This window comes from Erinaceus europaeus, chromosome 2 (genome assembly GCF_950295315.1).
Source record: "Erinaceus europaeus chromosome 2, mEriEur2.1, whole genome shotgun sequence".
Lineage (NCBI taxonomy): Eukaryota > Metazoa > Chordata > Mammalia > Eulipotyphla > Erinaceidae > Erinaceus > Erinaceus europaeus.
In genome coordinates, this window is record NC_080163.1 from 44999017 (window position 1) to 45025959 (window position 26943).

General features: G+C 45.4%; 2 protein-coding genes and 1 non-coding gene across 8 annotated transcripts in view; 2 read left to right on the forward strand and 1 right to left on the reverse strand.

Moving 5' to 3' along the window:
- Positions 1-26943, reverse strand: part of PFDN1 (prefoldin subunit 1) — a 964801-nt gene that overhangs the window by 765926 nt on the left and 171932 nt on the right. The window lies entirely within an intron of this gene.
- PURA (purine rich element binding protein A) overlaps positions 1-26943 on the forward strand; it is a 145608-nt gene that overhangs the window by 105080 nt on the left and 13585 nt on the right. For 3 of the 5 annotated variants that reach the window (XR_009546412.1, XR_009546411.1, XR_009546413.1), the window contains 2 exons: positions 3046-3162; positions 5850-7725. The gene's annotated coding sequence lies outside the window, so the exon portion shown is untranslated. Of the gene's footprint in view, positions 1-3045; positions 3163-5849; positions 7726-22237; positions 22571-26943 lie in introns of those variants that run through there. The other 2 variants (XR_009546415.1, XR_009546414.1) reach the window with 2 other exon arrangements.
- On the forward strand, positions 22350-22451 carry LOC132537319 (U6 spliceosomal RNA). The gene has a single exon (XR_009548770.1). It is a non-coding gene; the product is annotated as a U6 spliceosomal RNA (small nuclear RNA).

The window sequence follows — 26943 nt, forward strand, 5'->3', positions numbered from 1 at the left end:
GTCAAGTTGATGTCTCCTTTTAAAGGGAATGTCTGAAGGAAGACCTCTCTACTGGTCAACTACCCATATTTTGGTTAGGGTGTTTTACTTTATTTATTTATTTATTTATTTGGGGAAGGGAGTGTTGCAAGTCTCAAAACAAGAGTTGAAGGTTAAATTATGTCCCAAACTGCAGGTAAGGTCTGGTTTCAAATCCTAACCTTTAGAACAGGTTCCACAGCCAAAGTGCCAGGGCCAGGATCTGTGTGAGTCTTTACTCTGGTTCATACAGGTCGGATAGTTAAAACTATGTGTGTGTGTGTGTGTGTGGGGGGGGGGGGGTTGGAGTACTAATGAGTGAGCTCTGCCCACCTGGAGTCAATAGACCAGTTTGTCAGCTAAGAGGAGTCAGTTTTGTGGTCAAATCACTTTAGATTTCTGAAGTGTAGGTTTGGGCTGCAAACTTCATCAATGTTTAACATCTAGCACTGGGGTTCTAGAAGATTCTCTACCTCCTCCTCAGTCCATTGGACATGCAAAGTGAGCCTAGAAATGGACAGTTGGAGTGCTCAGCATATTTACAGCCTTAAGGGAATCTTATCTCTAAGGACACAGCACTGAGTTGTGACAACAGGAGACCTGCTCAGAGCTCATTTTTGCAGCCCTTTTGTGGTGTGTGTGTGTGTGTGTGTGTGTGTGTGTGTGTGTGTGTGTGTGTGTGTTGGAGACAGAGACATAGACAGATCTCCTGGTTCTCTGAAAGCAAGGAGTGGCCTAATGTCCCAGACTTTCCTATCACAAGATTCTCAGTTCTAAAGACATGAAGGCAGGGGCCAGACACAGTGAGTTAAGTGCCTTGCAAAGCACAAGGATGGGCATAAGGACCCTGGTTCAAGCCCACTCCCCACCTGCAGGGGGGTCGCTTAGAAAGTGGTGAAGCAGGTCTGCAGGTGTCTGTCTTTCTCTCCCCCTCTCTGTCTTCCCCATCTCTCTTGATTTCTCTCTGTCCTATCCAACAACAGCAATGGCAACAACAACAAAGGCAACAAAATGGAGAAAATGGCCTCCAGGAGCAGTGGATTCATAATGCAGGCACCGAGCCCCAGCAATAACCCTGGAGGGAGAAAAATAAAAAATAAAAAGACATGAAGGCTTGGTCCCAGTCCCCAACCTCAGGAGACTCTGGGGTTGGGATCAGATGAGCAGCCTGGTAGACTGTGGCCTCTGTCCTTCCTTCAAAAATTCACCCTATTGCCACCCTGGCTCTTCTTTGAGGTAAGTGCTTCCCAGGACTCCCCCAGCACTCCTCATACACCTGAAAGTTCAACCTGTCAGGAAGAGAACCCTCAGTTCAGCCCCATCTCCATCCACTTCTGAAATGGGTATATGTCCTACTACTGCCTACTGCTCAGTCCCTCCCGATGGGGAGCCCTTTGTTCCCAGGAAAGCTTCCTGGTCCTAACTGCATCACCCTCTTGATCCACTGGTCATCCCAGCTAGCCTTTCCTCCTGCAGGTTAGTTGGTGCACTATGCTAGGGACTGGGGATACAAACATAAGAAGCATTCCCTGCCCCCGGACTGCTGCTAATGGTGTTGGTGGAGGAGCTTATCCTTTAGCTCATTCATTGACCAAATGTTTCAAGCACCTACTCCATGCCAGACACCGTGCCAAATGCTTACAGAAACAGCAGAGGAGAGAGCGTAGCCCCAGCCCCCTCTGATAGTACCACATGGAGGACTCACGGTTCAAAGGTAGACAGGCATTTATCAAACCATCTGTTAAAGAGAGACTGATAAGCCTTGATTCAGAGAATCAAAGGCTGTTTTGAGCACAGGAGGATGGGGAAAGAAGGAGGGGCCAGTCTGGCTGGGAGGGGCGAAGAGAACCCAAGACATGGGAGAATCTGGTAAGGTGCTTATTGCCCTCCTTAAATATGACCCCTAAGCTACAGAAGGCTCTTCCCTATCCCGTCCCCGGCTCCCACACCCAGGAAGTCTGCCAGCCCTCTTGCTGGCCGCCTCACCAAGGATGCTTGGCGCCTTTCCTTGCTGCCTGTTGATTGGTGGCAGGAGGCCGCAGTGCCCCGTGTGGTCACTGACTGAAGTTTCCAGGCCTGCAAGGGGTGGGGTTTCAGGCTGCAGGGCTGCTTGTCCCAGCCTCCTGAGCGACATGGGAGGAGCCGGATGGAGCATTTAAAGTAAAAATCCCGGGGGGGGGGGGGGGGGGGGGCGGTTGGCAGATTGGCCTCCTCCCTCCTCCACCGCTGCCACTCCTATAGTTTTCCCCTGCCTAGCCAAAAGGGCCTCCCTCCCCCATCCCTCAAAAGAGGGCCAGTAGTGTCCTTGGCCAGCAAAACAGACATTTCAGACATCTGACTCTCCTGGCTGTGGCTTCTGTGCTGCCCACGTCAGACCTGTGTCAGGGTGGGGAGGGCTATCCAGATAGACAGCCAGGCCTGCTCTGGAAATGCCAGTGCCGAGGCAGACCTCCCTGACCTAGCCCACCCACAGCCCGGCTCAGCAAAGGGGTCCCTTCACAGGCCCGTTGCTTATTAGAGCTCTACTAATTAGGGCTCTGCCTGTTGGTGGTGCCTGTGGGGGGTAGAGGGTGCTGTCCACTGTGCGGTGCTTAATTGAGGTCTCACTCTTGAGACATATGGCCAAGGTCAGCAACTGGCCAGTGCACTTGGGTAGTTTTGCCCTCATGTCTCTTGGTCTCACCAAGTGGCCTGCCCAGTCAGGGAGACCTGACATGCAAGTGCCCACGCCACTGCCACAGGTTGCCAGCCTACTGCGTATGAAGGGACCTAGCCCCACCTCACCAACACCCCCCTCCACCCCCCAACCCCCTGCAGCATAGCTTCTTTTACTTCCTTTTGGGCTTGTGGGTCAGCCACTCCCTTTCCCCTTCACCCCTGAGATTCCTAGCACAGAGGAAGGGACCACTTTTGACACCGAAGTCATTTCCCATGAGTCCGCTCTTGAGAGGGGACACTTTGAGATGCTCCTTGTAAAGCCAGAAGCACTGAGCAAAGGTGTAACGTTTGCTGTCTCTTTCTCTCCAGGACATATCCTACTCTCTCCCACATCAGGCCTGAGCTGCTCTCACAGGGAAGAATGCAGAAAGACTTCCTGAGCTTTTGGGAGAGGTGAAGTCAGCATCAGGACCTCCTGGGCCTCAGGTAGGGACTGGGAGTCCTGTTTCTCCTCTCATTTTAGTTAATTGAACTCTTCTTTGAGGTATTAGGAATGTTGAGCAGACTCTAAGTCTGTTAGATTGGACAGCATTAAAGTATCCTGGGTAGGTGCAAGGAATACAGCTACGCACAGCTAGCTAATAATAACAGTAACACTATTACTTATTGCTCATTTCATGTGTGCACTCTGAGCTAAATGCATTGCACAGGTTTTATTTAATCCTTACATCTGCCCAAGAAGGATGTACTTTTGTTACCATCATTTGACAGCCTGAGAAACTGTGGGTCAGAGAAGTGAAGTCACTTGCCCCAGATCACACAGCAGCCAGCTCACAAGGATTGAAGTTGAAGCCTATCTGCCTCCAGGGTTCATTCTTCCAACCCCTCCCACATGCCACTCCCCAGGGTCCTGAGCAGGAGCCTCCACCCTTGGCCAGGTTCCCCCTACTTCTGCAGACTGTCTTCCTGACCTCAGACTGAGGAAAACGAGGGAGTAGGGAGCAGAGAGGCCCCAGAGGCAGGGACTGGGATTCCAAACCTAAGGAACCAGGGCAGGCAGACACTGCCCACAACTATCCTGGGACTGTGTGCAGGGATATTTCAACTACTCAAAGTGGGGAGCAGGCCTGAGAAGGGGCTTCTGGACCTCAGGGATTCCTCCTGGCCCTCAGAAGGCTGGAGGTCAGAAAGGTCTCCTTTCCAAAATCCAGGGTAGGGGTGAATTGAGGGGGAGTGGAAATGGAACCAGAGACATCATCTTTAGAGTGATACTAGTCTTGAGGGGCCCCTGCTCAGGCAGTCTTCCTGGAGTGGCTGAAGGGCGGGGCTCAGTCCTTGAGGAATCCCAGCCTGCCTGTTCCCCTCCTTCCAGCCCAAGTGTTTTCTGCTGGAGGAGAAGCAGGTAACAAAATGGAGGGAGTACCTCCCAGCCCTAGAAAGGGGTGTCAGGTGGCCAGATAGACTCCAGATTCTGTTGTCAGTTAATTGCTTTTTTTGTTTAAGCTTCCATTCTCTTATTATGTCAACATCATTCTTTTGAAGACAGCTCTTTTCCTAAGGGGGTGGCAGGGTGTAAAGACAGATGTCTTAAATGCACTACCTAATGTCATCACTTTCCACCTGAGGTGAAACAGCAGAGAGAGCTGGCCCTTTTCCTCAGCACCTTCTGGAGACACTTCATTCACCCCCAGCATGCCCCCAAGTTCCCTCCCTGAACCCCAGCTTAGGAAAATAAGTCTCTGGCTGTGGCAAAAGTTTAAAAGAGAGAATAAAGAAGAAAGGAAGAAAAATCAGGCAGCCTTGGTCTGAGGGGCCCTCATCCCGCTTCTCAGACTGGGCTAGTACACCAGGTAAGTAGGTGTGGAATGTTGTGGGGATGGGCTGGGGTTGGGAGGACTCATCCTTCAGGAGCCTATGAGCTTCCAGTCCTGTTGATATCACCACAGAGACCAGACTAAGATGAACCTCCCCTGACCCCCCCCACCACACGTACTCCCATTCCCTGGGTGGCCTTACCCTACAAGGATTTGTCTTCTAGGTAGCATCAGTGACAGGACCTGCAGCCACTGCAACATACGTGGCAGTGAGCTAGTGTCTGCACTGTGTCCATGTATTTTCACACTCACTATCAATATCTTTTATTTTACTTTATTTTTAATTTTTTTCCTTATATTTATTTATTTATATTTATTTATTTATTTTCCGTTTTGTTGCCCTTGTTCTTTCATTGTTGTTGTAGTCATTATTGTTGTTGTTACTGATGTCGTCTGTTAGATAGGACAGAGAGAAATGGAGAGAGGAGGGGAAGACAGAGAGGGGGAGAGAAAGACAGACACCTGCAGACCTGCTTCACCACCTGGGAAGTGACTCCCCTGCAGGTGGGGAGCCGGGGGCTAGAACCAGGATCCTTAGGCTGGTCTTTGCCCTAACCCACTGCACTACCGCCTGACTCCCTTTACTTTATTATTTTTTTACCAGAGCATTGCTTAGCTCTGGAGTATGGTGGTGCTGGGGATTGAAGCTGGGAGGTCAGACGCTCAGGCTCTGAAAGTTGTTCACATAACTGTTGCAGTCTCTCCCCCACCACTGTCATTTTAAGTACCCATGAACCACAGCAGAGTTTAATTAACTTCATTTTACAGCCTAGGCTGCTGAGGCTCTGGGGGTAATGTGACCTTCCAGAGTCACACAGTTTCTTTCTTTCTTTTTATTTATTTATTTTTATTTATTATTATTATTATTTTGCCTCCAGGGTTACTGATGGGGCTGGGTGCTGGCACTATGAATCCACTGCTCCTGGTGCCCTTTTTTTTTTTCCATTTTTTAAAATTGTTGGGTAGGACAGAGAGAAATTGAGAGAGGAGGGGGTGGTAGAGAGGCGGAGAGAAAGACACCTGCAGGCCTGCTTCACCACTCTTGAACTGTCCCCGCTGCAGGTGGGGAACTCAAACCCAGATCCTTGAGTGGGTCCTGGTGCAAGGTATTATGTGTGCTTAACCAGGTGTGCCACCACTTGGCCCCATTTATTTATTTATTTGTTTATTTATTTATACCAGAATACTGCTTAGCTCTGGCTTATGGTGGTGCAGAGGATTGGAATCTGGGACTTTGGAGCCTCAGGCTTGAGAGTCTCTTTGCATAACCATTATGCTATCTCCCCCTGCCTGGCACAGTTTCTGAGTCAAAGGCTCAGGTCTCATACTTGGTGTGACTTGCTCCAGACCTGCAGAGAATGGATGAAGATGGATAGACCGACCTCAGCCAGCTCTGTGCCAGCTAGAAACCAAGACCTTCCAGGACAGCTTCTGTACTCGGGCGGCTCCTCTGACCTCTTCTTCATTCATCCCAGCCCCCTCCCCCCAGGTCCCACTTCCAGAGCTGGAGAGGGGGCAGACGGGGCTCAGGAAAGTTCTACCGCTCCTCCACCCTTACCCAGTCCCACCACACCCGGGGCTGTCTAGTTCCACTGTCTCCAAATTGAGGTTGCTTGAGTGTTTCACAGGGTGGGTAGGGTGGAGGCCAGTGTACCCTGCCTGTGGGAAGGGACCCAAGCTTGACTTGGCACCCTGGCAGGACCTGACCAGCATCACATCACATGTACATCAGAGTGACCGTGGCCACTTCTGTTAGTGGGTGACAGCACTGAGAGGGAAGAGTGAAGGGACCCAGCCCACAGACTGTTGGGGGGAGGCGAACACTTCACATTGAGGAACAGGGGACAAAGGTGAGCAGAGATTTGTGAGTGGAGTTTGCCAGGGCTCTGAGAGCAGCCTCAGCACCTCCTATCCCTGGAAGCTTCTCTCCATACTTCCCTATCCCAGAGCCTGGAGCCTGTTCTCTGGAGCAGGGGCTTAGAATCATGGAGCCCTGAGCAAGTCTCTTAATCTGAGTGTTGTGATAAGATGCTTGTGATCAAGGACCAGATGCTTACTAAGTGCCCACTGTGCGGCCAGGGTGTTTCTCTCATTGTCTCACTACATCATCCCCCACCATTTAAAAAATATATTTTAAAAAATTATTTTGGAGAGACAGAAATTGGTATGGGAGAGAGGAAGAGAGAAAGGGATACCTCCAGCACTGCCTCACCACTTGTGAAGTTTTCCCCACTGCAGGTGGGGACTAGGGACTTGAACCTGGGTCCTTGAATACTGTAATGTGTGAGCTCAACCAGGTACACCACTGCCCAGTCCCTCCAATTTTATTTTAACCCATTTTTATTGGCCCCATTTTCTTTTCCTCCCCTTCCCTCCACTTTCTTCCTCTTCCAAATTGTTTCATTAGGGAAATAATAATTTACAAAACAGTAGTTGTCACATGGGCATCAGCCTCATTTTTAAAAAGTTTTTTAACATTTTAAAAATTTCTTCATTGGGGAATTGATGATTTACAGTCAAGAATAAAAGAAAATACAATAGTTTGTACATTTGTAGCATTTCTCAGCTTTCCACATAACAATTCAAACCCCACTAGGTCCTCAGCCATCCTGTTCCAGGACCTGAACCCACCCACCCCAGAGTCTTTTGCTTTAGTGCAATACACCAACTCTAGTCCAAGTTCCTCTTTCTGCTTTCCATTCTGTTATTATTTTTCATCTTCTGTCTGTGAGTGACACCATTCTATATTCTTCCTTCTCTTTCTGGCTCATCTCACTTAACATGATTCCTTTAAGCTCTCTCCAAAATGAAGTGTAGAAGGTGAATTCATTATTTTTCATAGCTGAGTAGTATTCCACTGTCTATATATACCACAACTTGCTCAGCCACTCATCTGTGTTGGACACCTGGTTTTGGCTATTACAAATTGTGCTGCTATGAACATAGGTATACACAAATCTTTTTGAGTGGGTGTGTTTGGTTCCTTGGGATATATCCCCAGGAGAGGAATTGCAGGGTTATAGGGTTAGGTCTACTTCTAGCCTTCTGAGAGTTCTCCAGACTGCTCTGCATGGGGGTTGGACCAACTGACATCCCCACCAGCAGTGCAGGAGGGTTCCTTTGTCCCACAGCCTCTCCAGCATTTGTTGCTGCTGTCCTTTCTGATGCATGACATTCTCACAGGAGTGAAGTGGAATCTTGTTGTCGTCTTTATTTGCATTAAATGTTTATTTAAGTGTATTATAAGAGACTAGAACACTACTTTGCTTAGGCATAAATTTGTGCCAAGAACTGAATCTGTAGCCTCTACAGCCTTAGATATACAATTTTTGTGCTGTCTGGCAGACTGAGCAGGCCCCTATTGGCCCTATTTTATAATCAAAGAAACTAAGACTTTGGTCATGTATTTTGCAAAACCAGTGAGCAGGCTCAATGTGGAGCCAGTGCGCTCAGCTGCCCAGCTGTGCTGATGGTTGGGGCACTTGGTCCACAGGACTGCTGGCTTAACCCCTGACCCACTTTGCAGAGGGGCCAGAAGGCTTCAGGGTAGCAATCTTAGTTGACATGCGCCCTTCTTAAGCCTTTTTGAGCTATCTTCTCCTGGCCACCTCCCTAAGAGGCATTTCCTCCCCTTTGCCCATCTCCCACACCTCCAGGGCAGAGATTGGGCTGGGTGACACAAGTGTAGGGAGCAGATCCCAGAGGAACTGGTGCACTTGGAGTGCATTTATTTACAATCTCCCATCTGACTGTTTGCCTGGCCCTGGAAGAACATACAGTCCCGTAGGGCCCCCCAGGGTTTGTGTGAGGGGCAGGCTTTGTGGATAGCACCTCTTCCCCTTCCTTCAGAGGCCAGCCCACGAGGCACTTCCTGAGGGACCAGCTCCCCGTCCTGTCCCCTTATCACAGTGGAATGCACACACTTCTTTCTGTGTTGCAGGAATCCCTTTCCCTCCAGGTCTGTATGCCCTTGTGGGCAAAAACAAAGATTACTGATCAGTACTGTCCCTGGAGCCTGGCATAGTCCACAGTGTCCCAGGGAGGCTAGGGAGGCAGTAGGAGGGCATCTTCAGTGGTGACTTCAGCATGAGCTGATCCTGCCCTTTGAAGAAGGGAAGACTTGCCACTTAGCTCCCTGGAACAGTTCATAGAAGAACTCAAGCTAGAATTGCCAAGGACAGGAACTGCCCTGCAGCTCCAACACCTGCTGAGATCACTAAGTCTTTGGTCTCTCTCTCTCTCTAAATAATTTATTCGTGAGAAATGATAGGAGGGAGAGAAAGAACCAGACATCACTCTGCTATATGTGCTGCCAGGCATTGAACTTGGGACCTCATGGTTGAGAGTCCACTGCACTACCTCCAGACAGTCTTTGGTCTTTCTAATGTTCCTTCTCCAAGAATAGCAGCAACAGCACTGATGATACTGGCTAATAGTCACTAAGTGCTGCTCACTGTGCCCCAATCCCTGTGCCAGGCACCTTCTGAGGGTGCTCTCTCAGAACCTTCAAGATAGTCTCAGGAGATCTTATAGGGAAGGAAACGCATGCAGGTTATGGAAGTGTGAAGTGTGAAAAGTTGCAAAAATGTCAAGGGTGCAGGAGAAGCATGTGAAGCCTGGGGACCTGATCGCACACCAGGTCTTGACTCCAAAACTCTTTCTTCTTCATGGTGTGAGATGATCTGGGGCAGATGCTGTCCAAGCACAAATGTACCACCCAGCTGAGGCCCTGCCCCCACCCCCAGTGCTCAGTAGAGCACTCTGTCATTTATTCTGTTGACATATTTATTGGACACTTACTATGTGCCAGATTCTATCCTAGGCACTAAGGATGAGCAAACAGAAAGGATCCAACCCCTGTCCTTAGGAGCATGTATTCAAGTGGAAACGAGTCAGGCAAATATGTGTCAGGCTATAAATTGTGAACATGTGAAGTAGGAAAACCATGGCTGGTTCTGAAGGAAAACAAAGAGGACAGAGAAAGAGACAGAGAACACCAACCTTCCAGATACTACATTTACACTCTGGCATGATCCGCTAACTGATTAATCGAAAAAGAAGCAGGAAGGTCACACCTGTCGTAGCTTGCAGAGTAAAGAGATTTCCCTCTGGTTTTGCTTTCTTTTCCTTCTTTTAAAAAATTATTTGATCTGATAAGACAGAGAGAAGTTGGGAAGGGAGGAGGGATAGGGAGAGAGAAAGACATCTAAAGCAGTGGCTAGTGAAGCTTGCCCCTGCAGGTGGAGTCTGGGGAGTTGAACTCAGGTTCTCCCCCCCCCCCCCCCCCCGGTTTTCTTTTCTACCGAGAGAGCCTACTTGTCATTTTCCCCACTGCTAAGAGTCCATATCCCAGTGAGCTCAGTAAAAGGTGAAGGCAGATGTGTTCTATTTGCTTTGGGGGCTCACATAGGAAGGGTATGCTCCCTACCAAGCCCCCCTTGACCCGTGATTGAGCGAGCAGTCGGTCCCTCGCCTAAGGCGCACGGTGCTCTGCCGCCACCTGGCGGGCGTAGCTGGTCGTGCTCGGGGCGGCCGGACCTCTGGCGTCTGGGGTTGAACCCGGGAGTGTGGCCTCCACTGGGCGGCGGCAGAAGGTTTGGGTGCCTTCCCAGTCGGGGATGCGGGGATGCAGCGAAGGAGCGAGGGTGAATGGGGAACTGCTGCTGGAAAGTCAACTGGCTGGGGACTGACAATGGCCTCATTGTGTCCGGGGGCTTTGACCTTGATTTCCTGCCACTCTCATCTCCAGGCTGGCATCGCCAGGCCTGATTGGTCCCGAGTCTGCTCGGTGATGGTGGGCGGGCCCGGGACTGGACGTCGCGACGAGTCCCCGGAAGGCCGCCTCTGAGACAACGGAGTGGGCTGGTCTGGAGAGCCTCGGCCTCCTTTGCTCCTCCCGCCCCAAACTAGAGAGCAGGCACCCAGCTCTCTACAGACGGCGCATCCTGATCGGGGTTGCGCGGCTCCAAATTAGTTATAGGATCCATGAATACAATTTTTCACATCTCGCATTAAAAAAAAAAAGTATGTACACATGCATGCATATCGCCACTGTAAAAAAAAAAAAAAAGCACGATGCTATAAAAAGCTAAAGCTCTGTATGTCTGAGGATCCCGGTTCAATTCTGTGCAGCTCATTTATCAGAGTGGTGTTCTGGCTTGTCTCTCTCACTTCCCCTCTGTCTTGTGAAATTCTCAGTTATATGTAATAAGATAAAAAAATTTTTTTGAAAAACATTTTTTAAAGATTTCTTTAATTTGATAGGACAGAGATATTGAGAGGGAAGAGGGCGTAGAAAGAGAAAACACCTGCAGACCTGCTGCGCCACTTGTGAAGTTTTCCCCCTGTGGGTGGGGACTGGGGGTTTGAACCCAAGTCCTTTTGCACGGTAATATATGCACTTAACCTGGTGTACCACCAGGCCCCTTAAAACTTTTTTTTAAAAAAGTCTTTATAAATTTGTTCATTTATTTTTATTTGGTAGGACAGAACAATTGAGAGAGGAAGGGAGGTAGAGGAGAGAGAGAAAGGTACGCCTGCAGTACTGCTTCACCACTTTTCAAATTTCTCCCATGCAGGTGGGAACCAGGGTCTTGAACCCAAGTCCTTGTGCATGGTGCAAGGTGCACCACACCCTGCCCCTAAATTATTGTGTGTGTGTGTGTGTGTGTGTGTGTGTGTGTGTGATGTACATATTAAATGTGTTTAACTTTTGGATAGAAGCAGAGAAATCGAGAGGCAAGGGGAGAGAGACACCTGCAGCACTGCTTCATAGCTCGTGAAACTCACCCCCCCCCACCACCACCACCACAGTGGGGACTGGGGCTTGAACCAAGGTCCTTGTATATTGTAACGTGTACTCAACCCAGCACAAGGTCAGTAAATTTGAAAAAGGATAAGAAAGGGGAAAAGGACAGAGCAAGTTTAAGCTCCACTACCATATATACCCCAGCTTTCTGGATTCTACTATTACTATTTCACGTGTGCCCTTTCTGATCTCATTCAATGTATTGATGAATCTGTGCCCGTGAAAATAAGATGTGATTCACTGCACATGCTTTCTGGGTCTCAGTTGCCTAAGCTGGATATGGGGATGAAAATAACAGTAGTAAAGTCTGAGGCTACTGAGAGAGTACCTGAGATAGCTCAAGTGGTACACCTGGCACCACTTTATCAGGCTATTATCATCCCTGAAAGCTTGCTGTTATCATTGGGCTCAGACCCACTTCTGAGGTCTAGATGGAAGCTCTTTCTTCCTCCATAGCCTGCCTGGCTCCCTCCTAACAGGCTGATAGAAACCTGTGTTCCATAATGCCTGTGATTTTTTTTTTTTAATTTAAAAGGGCATTTGGGTCGGGGTAGATAGCATAACAGTTATGCAAAGAGACTCTCAAGCCTGAGGTTCCAAAGTCTCAGGTTCAATCCCCCACACCACCATAAGCCAGAGCTGAATAGTGCTCTGGTTAAAAAACAAAGATCAAAACAAAAAAAACCTGGTGTTTTCTGCATGTTCTCTTCCCTTCCTTCATCCCATCCCTCCACATTTGACCTTGATGTGACCCTCACTTTATGTGCCAGAGGAACTTTCTCAGCTTACCTAGTGCAATGGCACACAAAGACTGTCCCCTGGGGGGTGGGAGAGGGGAGAGGAAGCTGAGGGTTGAAGGAAGTTGTCCTAGGAAAAGCTACATGGCAGAGGTTGAGAGAGAGAGAGAGAGAAGGAAGGAGGAGGAAGAGGATGAGAGGAGGGAGGAGAGGGGAGGGGAACAGAGGAGAGGGGAGGGAAGGGCAGGGGAGAGGAATAGAGGGCAGGGAAGGGCAGGGAAGGGGAATAGAGGGAAGGGAAGGGCAGGGGAGGGGAATAGAGAGAAAGGGGAGGGGAATAGAAGGGCGGGAAGGGAAGGTCAGGGGAGGGGAATAGAGAGAATGGGGAGGGGAGGGGAATAGAAGGGAGGGAAGGGAAGGTCAGGGGAGGGGAATAGAGAGAATGGGGAAGGGAGGGGAATAGAAGGGAGGGAAGGGAAGGTCAGGGGAGGGGAATAGAGAGAATGGGGAGGGGAGGGGAATAGAAGGGAGGGAAGGGAAGAGCAGGGGGGAGAATAGAGGGGATTGGGAGGGGAGGGGAACAACAAGGGAGGGGAGGGGAACTCTGCTGCCATGCTTACCCCAGTCCTCTGGACTCTGAGTTTCCTTTGTGCCCTTCCTGACTACAGGGTGTGGCCCAGGGTGTGCCTTTACCTCTGTGAGCCTCAGCCTCATCTGTCAGACACAGCTACTAAAAGAGCCACCACATCACATCAGGTGCTGTGAGGATGAGGATATGGGGCCTGTAAGGGGACCAGGCCCTGAGAAAGTCAAACAATGATTATTGTTATGCTGGAATCATGATAATTTAGCATTTTACTATTGCAGAGCAAGTTTCCAACTTCTTTTTCTAGACTAACTTTCACCTAGCTTTCCACAATGGATGTACCCCTTCTATAAAGCTGCAGTAAAGTACCCAAACCAGAGCGCTGACACTGTACATCACTGCTCCTGAGAATCCATACTTGATCCCATTGAATCCATACTTGATCCCGGTGTTGCCAGTTTAAAGCCTGTATTCATTTGTGTGCACTTGGATCCCACGCATAGATTTGTGTAACTACCACCACAATCAAAACAGATAACTGCTTCATTAGCTCAAAAACTCTCTAGGTCTCTCACTCTTTATATGGAAACATAAAGGCAAAGAGTCCACCAGGAGTGGTGGAAGCATCCAAGCTCAGATAAGCCCTGTGGAGGTGGGTGGGGGAAGAACTCTCGGTTAATGTAAGTACTCTCGGTTAATGTTCTCCCTGCAGTGCGTGCCTCCCTCCCCTCCACTCCGTCCCCTGACAGCCACTAAACCAGTCTCTGTCTCTGTGGTTTTTGTCATCTTGAGAATATTATGCAAATTAAATCATGCAGTATGCATGTAATCTTTTGAGATTGAATTTTGTCACTAAGCAGATCACCCATGTGGTTCCTCCAGGGTATTGCACGTTTTGTTCTGGGGCCATTCTTTCCTTTATTTTTATTGCTATCTTGTAGTCTTTTCAAAAAAATATTTAATTTGTTTGTTTGTCTGTTTGTTTTTGGTTGTTACTGACAATTCACCACACCAGACAGACTTTTTCAGAGACCAAGATAGAAATAGAAAGACAGAAAGACTAGGAGCCAGGCAGTGGCGCAGTGGTGGGTTAAGCACACATGACTGAAAGCTCACAGACTGGTGCAAGGATCTCCGTCCCAGTCCCAGATCCCCACCTGCAGGAGGGTTGCTTCACAAGCGGTGAAGCAGGTCTGCAGGTGTCTGTCTTTCTCTCCCCGTCTCTGTCTTCCCCTCCTCTCTCCATTTCTCTCTGTCCTATCCAATGATAACAATAATGACAACGACGATAAACAACAAGGGCAGCAAAAGGGAAAAAAATTTTAAAAGAATTTTTATTAAAAAAAAGAAAAAGAAAGACAACGTAGCACCAAAGCTTTCCTCAGTGTGCGTACCATATACTTGAACAGTGCTTGAACCTGGGTCATGCCCTTAACAAGGCAGTGCACTATGCAAGTCAACTATCTTTCCAGCCTGCTAACTTGTAGTCTTATATGATCTACCACAAGTTACCTATTCATTAGTTGAAAGGTGTTTGAATTACTACCAGCTGGGGTGATTATAAATGAACTTACTATATACATGTGTGTACAGGTTTTGCTGTCAATACCAGCTGCAGGGTGAGTATAAGTTGATCATTCTGAGAAAGGGCAAGACTCTTGCATACTCACTCATATCTCAGTTTTGTATCTCCACCAATTTGCAGCATATGTGTTCAACCAAGTGAGCCACCACCCGGCCCTCTCCACCAATTTGTATATCAAAGTTGCATATCTGCCAAAAGTTGGTATTATTACTTATAAAGAGAATTTGTTATGTTTTGTCTTTGCTACCTGAGTTATCTCTGGAACTTTGCACCTATACAATTGCACCGCCACCTCTGGTGGATTGGGGTTTGTTGAAGGACACACACACACACACACACACACACACACACACACACACAGAGATCACTGTTCAGCTCTGGCTTATGGTGGTGTGGGGGGTTGAACCTGAGACTTCAGTCTCTGGCATGGAAGTCATATATAAACATATTATTATTATTATCATTATTATTTTTATTATTATTTTTAGATGAGGGTAAGAGACAGGGAGGAAGGGGGGTAGGCAGTGGTGCATCTGGTAAACTGTACACATTACCAAGAGTTCTCTTCTGTCACTCATTGATGAATAAACTGATTAATTAAAAAGTTGGGGGGAGCAACAGGCAGTTGGTGGCTCATCTGGTAAAGTGCCTGGTTCTTCTGGTGGATACCAGAAATATCTACCCCTACAAAATCAAATCCACTTCTGAGGCTACCTGACTGCACTGCTTTCCCTCCATAGCACTTCCTGTCTCTCTCCACACTTGATCTCAGCCATACCCTCCTTGTTTCTCCAACACAACAAGCTCTCACCAGGCCTCTTGTGTATGAGCCCCTCCACCCACAATGTTCTTGCCTTTGAGTCCAGGAGTCTTCATGGTTCATTCCCTCCCTCTGGTGGCTCTGTCTCCTGTCAGCTTCTCCCAGGCCTTCCCTGGAGGTCAAAAGGAGCCCTAACCCTCTGCTTAACAGCACTATTCTCTTTCTTTCTCTTCGGAGTGCTGGTCTTTGACTGATGTAATAATGAATTGAGTACTGCTATGCTTACTGTCTCTCTCCCCTAGAATGGCAAGGATTGGCCCTTTGCTGCCCTTCTCCTGTGTTTAGCAGGAGACAATAAACATTTGGTGAGCACATGTGGGTTGGAAACCTTGTCTAAGGCCCACCTTTTCCTCAGCTGTCTCCACAGCAACCATCTGGGAGAGGGTGGAATTCCTTGGCTTGGTTGCTCTCTGTAGCTCTTGCATTCTGCTAGGGCTTCTGTCTGCACTGCAGCCTGAAGGTTCCAGGAACTGGCCATCTGTCTGAGATAGCCCTGACACACAGGGCTGGAGCTGGTCACTGGATGCACCCCTCTCTGAGGCCTGGTGTACAACTCTGGGTGCACTTCACATTGTCCTCAGCCTGTCCCAGCCAATAGAGCCCCAGATAGTTCTGATATATGTTCTATTTGTGGTGGTCTGGTTGTTTATAGGAAACCTTTCAGAACTTCTTTCAAGGCAGGCTTGGTGATGGTTGCTTCCTTCAACTGTTGCTTGTCTGAGAAGGTTTTGATGCTTCCATCTAGTCTGAATGACAGTCTAGCAGGATATAGTATTCTTGGCTGAAAGCCTTTCTCATTGAGCACTCGATAGATATCTTGCCATTCTCTTCTGGCCTGTAGTGTTTGTATGTTTGTAAGTCTGCTGCTAATCTTATGGGTTTTCCTTTGTAGGTGACTCTTTGTTTTTCTCTTGCAGCCTTGAGGATCCTTTCTTTATCCTTATTCCTTTCCATTCTAAGTATGGCATGTCTTGGTGTCTTTAGGTCTGGGTTAATTCTGTTTGGGACCCTCTGGGCTTCTTGAATCTTTATGTCTTTGGTGTTGTCTAGACTAGAGAAATTTTCAGCTATTATGGCCTGGAGAATGCTTTCTTCCTCTCCTTCTCTTTCTTCCTCTGGTAAGCCAATAATGCGTATATTGTTTCTTTTGAAGTCATCCCATAGGACTCTGTTGTTGTTTTCAGCATCTCTTAATCTCTTTTTGAGGTCTTTTACTTCTTCTTTAGTTGTCTCTAATTCATCCTCAATCTTGCTAATTCTGTCTTCAGCCTCATTGATTCTATTCTCTCTGCCCTCTACTGCTTTCTGGAGTTCATCTATTTTGTTGCCCTGCTCTGATACTGTTTTAGCTTGTTCAGCTAGTTGCCTTCTTAGCTCAGCAATTTCAGCTTTCAGCTCTCTAATAACCATGAGATTATTAGAATTTTCTTCCATATTCTCATTTGTTGTTCCTGCAGTTCTGATTACAATTTTTTCAAATTCTTTACTCACTCCTGTTATTATTTCCTTAGCTAATGTTTGGATGTTGAACTCGTTGTTTTGTGCTTTGCCCTCTGGAGGACTTTTAGCTGGACTCTTGTCCTGGTTCCAGTCTCCATTATTTTTTCTTGTTGTTTTAACCATTTTATATAAGTTAACAGTTTTTTCAATCCCTGAGTTGGAGTTCAGTGGTGTAAAAGCCTTTTTTTTTTTCCCCCTGTAGGCTATGGTAGCCTGAGGGCTTTTAAACTATCAATAGGCTTCTTGGCTTAATCACTGACTCCTGACCAAGAGATAAAGCAGGGTGTGGCAGAGATAATCCAGTGGTTATGCAAAGAGACTTTCACAGCCCTTCAGCTATGCCACCGAGGTATAGGTCTTCTCCTGAGTTTCCCGGTTAGATCTCTGTGCCCTGGTGTCCCTCCCTGTTGCTGCTCCAGATTCTGAGGGTAGTAGCAATGGAGACTCAGAGTTGCACTTAGTGAGTCTCTGGGGAGTCCTTTCCTCCCTTCAGCTGTCCCCTTGTTGGTGGAGCAGACTGGAGGTGGTGTCTCCACTGACAAACTGTCGAACTGTTAGCAGTCACTTAATCTCTTCTTAGGCCCCTCTGTCCTCTCTGTCACCAGCCACGCGTGTTTGTACTCACGGGTGATTTACTGGGTTTCTGTGGTCATTCTAGTCCTGTCTTGTTTCGGTCCGGGTGGTCTCCTTTGGTATTCCTAGTTGATCCGGGAGAGGAGAGGAGAGAAAGCCAGAGCCCCAGATAGTTCTGGGTCTCCTTCCTTCCTCCTTCACTCTTTCCTCTCCACCACTTCTGTTTTCAGGGATCCTGTCTAGAATTTACTTGCCAGCCAGCCTTTCTGTTTTCTCTGCCTTCAGGAAGGTAGCAGGGATAGAAGAGCCCAGATTAAAATGGAACAATCTAGATTGGGGAGACAGCATAGTGTGTATGCAAAATACCTTATAATGCCTGAGCCTTTGAGGTTCCAGGTTCAATCTCTAGGATCACCAGATACCAGATTTGAGCAGTGTTCTGGTAAAAATAAACGAATTAATTAAATGGAACAAATCTATGGAGTTCATAGTCTAGTGGGAGAATCAAATGATAATTAAGTAAAACATGCCACCCAAGTTGCAGATGTGATCATGATTCTGTCCTGACTTCCCTGGGCAGATGACCTCATCAATGTGTCCCATAACTTCACTGCTCCAGAGCCCTGCCCCACTAGGAAAAGACAGAAACAGACTGGGGGTATGGATCGACATCCCCATGTCCAGCAGAAAAGCAATTACAGAAACCAGAACTCCCATTTTCTGCACTCCCCCAATTTTTTTTCTGTTGTTGTTGTTGTTCAGACTCCCAGCGGGGGAGAACTAATAGTGTGAGATGACCAGAGGTCTCTGAAATCCAATTCCATCAGGACCCAGAGAGAGAAGAAAAAGAAAAGGAAGGACATTCAGAAGTAGTAATAGGTGTAGGTGTGACTTAGAAAGAGAAGGCAAGATCACAGAGGGGAGGGGGATATATACAAATATAAACAGATAGTTCTAGAAATAATCATTAACCCATATCTGCAACCTTGGGAGAACTGCTGTACCTTCCAGTGGAAGGAATGGGGACACAGAACTCTGGTGGTGGGAACAGTGCGGAATTATACCCTTGTTATCTTATAATTTTACAAATCAATATTAAATCACTAATAAAATTTTAAGTAAAAGGCGGCACAATTTAAATATCTATACAGATGGATTTTACTTTTTGAACAGATATTGTTGGACTAACTGGATAACCATGTGGAGAACACTAGCCCTGTCTTCACAATATGCTTGACATGAGTCAAAGAGCAAAATTATTTTATTTACTTTACATTTTACATTCATTTATTTATTTGTTTTACATCTGACAGTAAATACAGTAGTTTGTACATACATAACATTTCCCAGTTTCCCATATAACAATACAATCCCCACTGGGTCCTCTGTCATCTTTCTTGGATCTGCACTTTCCCCACCCACCCACCCCAGAGTCTTTCATTTTGGTGCAATATGCCAATTCCAGTTCAGGTTCTACTTCTGTTTTCTCCTCTGATCTTGTTTTTCAACTTCTGCCTAAGAGTGAGATCATCCCATATTCATCCATCTGTTTCTGACTTATTTCACTTAACATGATTTTTTTCAAGGTCCATCCAAGATTGGCTGAAAATGGCAAAGTCACCATTTTTTATAGCTGAGTAGTATTCCATTGTGTATATATACCACAACTTGCTCAGCCACTCATCTGTTGTTGGACACCTGGGTTGCTTCCATATTTATTTATTTTTTACCAGAGCACTGCTCAGCTCTGGCTTATGGCACTATGGGGGATTGAACCTGGGACTTGAGAGCCTTAGGCATGAAAGTCTCTTTGCATAATTATTATGCTATACCCTCACCCCAAAAAGCAAAATTTTCATGGTTCTAGGACTGAACCTAGGGCTTCATCCATGGGAAGCATACATTCAGCCACCGAGCCACCTCCCCTGCCTAAATTTATTTTATTTTATTTTATTTTAAATTTGTTTAGGCTGGTGGTGGGTGTGGTATGGAGCTATACACTGTAATCTTACAAACTTGAAACATACTATTCATAAATTTTTTTTTTAATTGTTTAGAGGCCTGAGGAGATACCATAATGGTTATACAAAAAAGTTATCATGACTGAGGTTTTAAGGTCCCAGGTTCAATTCCCAGCATAAGCCAGAGTTTAGCAGTGCTCTGGTTAAAAAAATAAATAAATAAATAAATATAATCACTTTAAGTTTATTAAATATATATTTGTTTAATGAGAGAGAAGATAGCATAATTGTTATGCAAAATAACTCATGCCACTATAAGCCAGAGCTGAGCTGTGTCCTGGGAAATAAATAAATAAATAATAAGATTTGTTTATTTAACCAGAGGACTGCTCAACTCAGGTTTATGGTGGTTCTGGGGACTTAATCTGGGATCTCAGAACCTCAGTCATGAAAGTCTATTGCATAAACCCTGTGCTATGTCCACACTTATTTTTTTATGAGACCATAGTACTGTTCCAACATTCATGGAATTCCACTCATTTTGTCTTTATTTATTCTTGTGAGGTGCTTGGTATTATACATAGGGTGTCACACCACTACAACAGAAACTTTACCATTGAGCTGTCTTCCTGCCCCAAATAGCTGAGTTTTTCTTAAATCAGCTTATGGTTTATAAGACAGTGGTTGCCACATAAGTTAGTTTCTTCCCTCCCCATATTTGTCTGTGCACCACTCCCACCTCAAATGCAGTTGTCCTCCGCCATCATGCACTGAGTCCCCCATGTACTCCCATCCCCCACTCCTTTAGAGTCTTCAGCTACAACAGATCAAAAAAGTTGGCCCAGAGTGGTGAAACCCTGGTGATAACAACAAAAGAAAAGGTATACAATCTTTTTACTCAGCATCATTAGCCAGTAGAGAAAGGTAAATTGAAATCATAATAAGTGGCCCACAGGTGGTGGCTGTGGATAAAGCACTGGACTCGAGTACATGAGACCCCTTACGGAGTCCCCAGAATGTGCCAGAGTAAGTGCTCCCCTCCTTTATTAGTTCATTAATAAACTAATAAAGCTTTAAACATTAAAAAATACCATAAAAAACAAGGGCAACAAAAAGGGAATAATAAATATATATTTTTAAAAAAATTTTTAAATACCATAAAATACCATTTTTAAATACCATACACCCATCAAAATGGCTAGAAATGTAAAGGCTAGTAGGGAAAGTTAATAAGGATGAGGAACAACTGGAACTCACATTGCTGTGAGTTGTGTGACGTGAACAATCACTTTTGGGAAAAAGTCTGGCAACAGTTTATAAAGTGAAACACACACTAACCAAAGATCCAGGATCTCCACTACAGGGATTTACCTAAAAGAGGTGCAAATTTATGTCCACTCACAGACTAGGACATGAATTGTCCAAGCAGTTTTACTTACTTATTTGTTTATTTATTTATTTATTTATTTATTTATCGACTGCCTCCAGGGTTATCACTGGGGCGAGGTGCCTGCACTATGAATCCACTGCTCCTGGCAACCATCTTTTTTCATTGTTGTTGTTATAGTTTATGCTGTTAATTGTTGTTGGATAGGACAGAGAGAAATTGAGAGAGGAAGGGAAGACAGAGATGGAGAAAGCAAGATAGACACCTGCAGACCGGCTTCACCGCTTATGAAGCAACCTCCCTGCAGGTGGGGAGCCGGAGGTTTGAACCTGGATCCGTGTGCAGGTCCTTGCGCTTCGCACTATGTGTGCTTAACCCAGTGCACCACCGCCTGGGCCCCAAACAGTTTTATTCTTAACAGCCCTAGACTGGAAAGAGCCCATATATCCATCGACAGGGAAGTAACTGTAACCTCCTTAGACAAGAGCTTGTTACTCAGTAAAATAATAATAACAACAACAACAACAGATGTATCAACAACTGTATTTACTGTTTACTATAAACCATTAGACCCTCAATAAAAAAATAAATAATGTTAATACTGATAAGTGCTGTATTTAGAAGTACTCAACTGAGTGAACAAAGCCAAATAAAAGGGCAAAAAACTTCAGAATTTCCATTAAAAACTTATTTTTGTGAGAGAGCTCTGGCATATGGTGGTGCTGGGGATTGAACCAGGTAGCTTAGTCGAGTCTCAGGCATGCAAGTCTGGCATGCCACCTCTGTGGTGTCACTCACTTTTTACTTGCTTCAATGTTTAACATTTTAATTTTCCTTTTCTCTACATAGAAATGTTTCTTACAAAGCATCTTATAAAAACTAAGTTTAAATATTTGGTTATATATATATTATATATGGAGAGAGAGGAGAGATACTGTCTCAAAGTATGAAACTAAAAGACTGTCTTAAGGATTCATATACAAGGGTTTAATTTAAATATATATATTGCTACTAGGGTTAATGTTGGAACTCCACACTTGGATGATTCCCATTTCTGACAGACTTTTTTTTTTTTTTTACATTTTATTGGATAGGACAGAGAAATTGAGAAGGGAGGGGAAGACAGGGAGAGAGAATGACACTTGCAGACCTGCTTCACCACTTTTGAAGTGACCTCCCTGGAGGTGGGGAGCCGGGGGCTCAAACCAGGATTCTTGTGTGGGTCCTCGCACTTTGTACTATGTGTGCTATAGCCTGGCCCCTCTGACAGATTTTTTTTTTAAGGTAAAGGATGACAGACAGAGAGGGAGAGAGATAATAGAGAGAGAGGAGAGGAGAGACACCACAGAACTGCTTCACCATTCTTTCCCATGAAGGTGCTTGAAAGCTTCTCATGAAGCTTTCCCATGGAGGTGCTTCAGTATGGTGACTGCGGACTCAAATCTAGGTCCTTGTGCATGGTAAAGCGTGCACTCTATCAACTGAGTAATTTCCTAGCCCTGTGCTTACTTTCTTAAAGTTTTTATTGGGGAAACAGAGAACATATCCTAATAGTTATATGAAATGACTTTCATGCTTGAGGTTCCCAAAGTCCCAGTTTTAATCCCTTGCAACAGCGTAAACTAGAGCCGAGCCATTTTCTGGTTAAAAAAAAAAAAAAAGTAATATGTTCACTCAACAAGGGTGCGCCACTACCTGGCTCCAACTTTTATCATTATTTTTTTCACAAGGCAGTGAAAGCCCATCCTGATCCAGAAAGTCAAATAATTCCATGACCCATTCGATTTATCCCCAAATCCACCTCCTGTTTATGAAGAAACAGGCACATCAGCAGTTCCCGGCGCACACTTCAGCAGCACAAACTAGAGCTGGAGGAATACAAGAAGATCCACATGGTCCCTGCACAAGGAGGACACACAAATGCATGCAACATTCCACATTTTCCTAAAAAGTACATTTCCAACTTCTCTTTCTACCCATATAAATACTATCTATAACAGAAATAGAGGGTAGAGTAGATTTGAGCATTGCTCTTTTGCTTCCTTGCTTATTTACTCGGGTAGAGACAGAGAAATCAAGAGGGGAGGGGGGAGATGTTAGATAAATAGATACATAGATACATAGAAAGAAAGAAAGAGAAAGAAAGAAAGAAAGAAAGAAAGAAAGAAAGAAAGAAAGAAAGAAAGAAACCTGTAGCACTGCTTCACCATTGTGAAGCTTTCCCCCTGCAGGTGGGGGACAAAGGGCTTGAACCCAGGTCATTGTGCCTTTTAGCATGTGGGCTCAACCAGGTGCACCACCACCTGACCCTTTGACCATTGCTCTTAACTTCCTTGTGCTCTGCATTGCAGTAACTGAGCATCTCCTTACTGAACAAGCTTCTTTGCAGCAGTGTTTGACTTGCTATGGCTTCATGATTACAATTAAGTGAAGTTCTAGTACAAGAAAAACCAAGCTAATGAAATAGAAAGTAGATCTGTGATTGACTGAGGCTGGCCATAGGGAGTGGGGGAAGTGTTATGTTGGCTGGAAGGATGAATTAGAAAAAATTTATGAGCCAGAGAAATAGCTCACTGGATAGGGTATGTTGCCTTGACAGAACTGAAGCCCAGGTTCAAGCCCTGGCACTACATGGAAGGTGCTATGGCACAGAAGAAGCTTCCATGCTATGGTGTCTCTTGCTCTCACTGTCTCTGAATGAAAAGGCAACTTGGAGTAATGAAATTACACAGGCAAAACTGTAGTTTTAAAAAAAAAGGAGCAAGGAAAGAAAATGCTTACAACTTATGGAAATATTCTATATTTTATGTGGTAAATGCATAGCTATTTGTCAAAACTTGTCTTAAATGTACACCTTAAACAGATGTTTTTTATTTTATATGTGATACTCAGTACGGCTGACTTTAAAGGGAAACTGATGATCAATTTTGACTAGTCTTACAAAGGGACACAAATATGGATTTATGAGACTAGTAGGGAGGGAAAACTAATTGGTAAAAGCTGTATTCTTTAGGGGCTGGGCAGTGGTCACCTGCTTAAGTGCATGTTACCATGTCCCTCCAGCAGAGGGGAAGCTTTATGGGTGGTGAAGCAAGTACTGCAGATACCTATCTTGTTTCTCTATCTCCCCCCTTCTCAATTTTTCTTTCTCCTATCAAATAAAATTAAAAACTTCTTTTTCAAAAAGGGGAAAAAATGGCTGCCTGGAGTTGTACTGCAGGCACTGAACCCCAGCAACAACCCTGTTGGCAGTAAAATAATAATGATTGTGTGTGTGTGTGTGTGTGTGTGTGTGTGTGTGTGTGTGTGTGTGTGTGTGTAAAAATAAAAAAGGAATTATTCTTTAGACCATAGGAGAAGGCCAAAAGAGAGTTCACCTGGTAGAGAATGCCCTTTACCATGCACACCGGCCTGAGTTCAAGCCTTGACATTAAACTATGGGAAACTTCATAGATGGGAGAGAGGTGTGCTGTGGAACTTCTCCTTTTGTCTCTGCCTCAATCTTCAGTCAGAAAGAAGTGAGGTAGCTGGTTAAGCACACAGTTCTGAGCACAAGGATCCAAGCCCTCGGCCTCTCCACCTGCAGATGGGATGCTTCACAAGTGACAAAACAGATCTGCAGGTGGTCTCTTTCTTTCTCCCTCTCTATTTCCCCTCCTCTCTCAATATCGATCTGTCCTATCCAATAATGGGGGCGGGGGGGGTGGAGTCCACCAGGAGCAGTGGATTTGTAGTGCCAGAACTGAGCCCCAGCAATAACCCTGGAGGAAAAAAAAATCAAAAAGGAAGAATGAAAAAAGTCAGTCCAGGAGTGGTGCAATAACACATCCTCAAGATCCCAGAACTGCAGAGAGAGAGAGAGAGAGAGAGGGGGAGAGAGAGAGGGCTTCTCTGTCTGACACTTGTGGTACCAGGGATCAAATTCATGTCAACTGGTTATCCAGGGAGGAGTAGAACAGAGTGATCTGAAAGGAGAGCATCCTCTAGGAGGAAAGGGTCATGGCCAGAACAAAACCCAGAATATGGAAAGAATTTGGTAATCCTGGGAACAGTCCAAAGACCAGTGAGAGTGGGTGGGGTGCGTGGGGCAAAGCTGTAGGAGACTGGGTGCAGAAGTGGGTAGGAGCCAATCAAGCAGGAGCTGATCAGCTCTGATAAAGTTTGGAATTTGAAATGAGCAAAATGAAAATTTTTTCACGGTCTAGTGGGGCAGGAACACATAAGCAAACAAAGGCATTCCCAGTCATGAGTGATATATTTGGAAAATATACAGAGATAGAGGAGAGTAATCAGCACTGTTTGGGGACATCTGAGAAGGCTTCTCAGAGGAGGTGACCTTCTAGTCAGTATCTAAAGGACAAGTAGCAGAAGAGAAAAGATATTGCAGAGGAAGATACTGTGTCTACGGAAGTCCACAAGCATATAACTATGAAGAAAGTTTAAAGATTGAGTTTTCCCTGTGGGGATGGGGGTAGGGGGTGTGGCAAGCCAGCCTGAGGTTAGAAAGCCTCTACAGAATTGAAGGTGTAGGCAGGGGTAGATAGCATATGGTTATACAAAGAGATTCTCATGCCTGAGGCTCAAAGGTCCCAGGTTCAATCCCCTGCACCACTATAAGCCATAGCTGAGCAGTGCTCTGGTAAAAAATAAATAAAAAGTTAAAACAAAAGAATTGAAGGTGTGTTCCCTTTTTAGAGCCAGACCTCCAGGTTGGGCAGGTGAAGAACAAGTGGTATGTGATAACAGCAACCTGAAGTGGGGCAGGTAAAGCAGGGACAAGGGTCAGGTTCCACCAAGAAGTGATTGGGTTGGGGTTGGGTGGTGGCACACCCAGTATAGTGGCATGTTACAGTGCACTAGGACCCAGGTTCAAGCTCCTAGCCCCCATCTCTGGGGTAAGCTTTACAAAAGGTGAAGCAATGCTACAGGTGCCAATCTCTCTCCCTCCCTCTCAATTTCTCTCTACCCAATATAAATAAATAAATTAATTAATTAAATATATTTTTTTTAAGTGATTGGGTCATCCTGAACCCAGGGGGACTTCCAGGTATGGCTTGCTCAGAAAGTGATGGTTCACTTAGTAGGACAAACTGAAGCCAGGGAGATACCACAACACTGGAGCATATGACAGGCAGCTTGAACACAGATTCAGGGCCCCAGACTCAATCCCAGGCACCCCATTAGTCAGAGATGAGAGTTGCTCTAGTTTAAAAAAAACTTTTTAAATATTTTTATTTTATTTATTTATTATTGAATAGAGACAGAGAGAAATTAAGAGGGGTGGGAGATAGGAAAAGAGACAGAGAGACACATGCAACCCTGCTTCATCACTCATGAAGTTTTCCCCAGCAGATGGGGACCAGGAACTTGAACCCTGGTCCTTACGCACTATAATGTGTGCTTATAACCAGGTGTGCCACGGCCTGGCCCCAAAAATATTTTCACAGAGTGGGAGGATAGATCAGAAAACACAACCCAATGATATGCTGTGTGCAATAATCCCACCTGACCCAACAAGACAAACACAGACTTAAAGTGAAAGGATGGAAAACTATCATACGGGTTAATGGACCACAAACAAGGGCAAGAACAGCCATTCTCATCTCTGACACCATAAACTTCAAATTAAGCAAAGTAATAAAAGGCAAGGACATTACATAATGATTAGAGTATCAATCAACCAAGAAGATTTAACAATTATTAACATCTATGCACCCAATGAGGGACTATATAAATACATTAAACACCTACTGAAAGAACTACAAAAATACATCAATAGTAATACAATAATAGTGGGAGACTTTAACACCCCACTCTCACACTTAGACAGATCAATGAAGCAGAGAATCAACAAAGAAACAATAGAATTAAATGAAGAGATGGACGGGCTAGACCTCCTGGACATTTTTAGAGTTCTTCACACCAAAAAACTGGAATACATATTCTTTTCAAATCCACACAGCACATCCTCAAGGATAGATCACATGTGAGGCCAACAAATTCAATAGCATTGAAATCATCCCAAGTATCTTCTCAAACCACAGTGGAGTAAAGCTAACATTCAACAACAACAGAAAATTACTAAAAGTCACAGAATCTGGAAACTGAACAACATACTGCTTAAGAACCGCTGGGTCAGAGAGACACTCAAGCAAGAAATTCTAATGTTCCTGGAAACAAATGAAAATGAAGACACAAGCTATCAAAATATTTGGGACACAGCTAAAGCAGTACTGAGAGGGAAACTCATAGGCATACAATCACATATTAGAGAACAAGAAAAAGCTCAAATAAACAACCTTACTTCACACCTTAAGGATTTAGAGGAAGAGGAACAAAGGAACCCTAAAGTAACCAGAAGGAGGGGAATCACTAAAATTAGAGCAAAAATAAACAACATCAAAATAAGGTCAATGAAGCCAAATGTTGGTTCTTT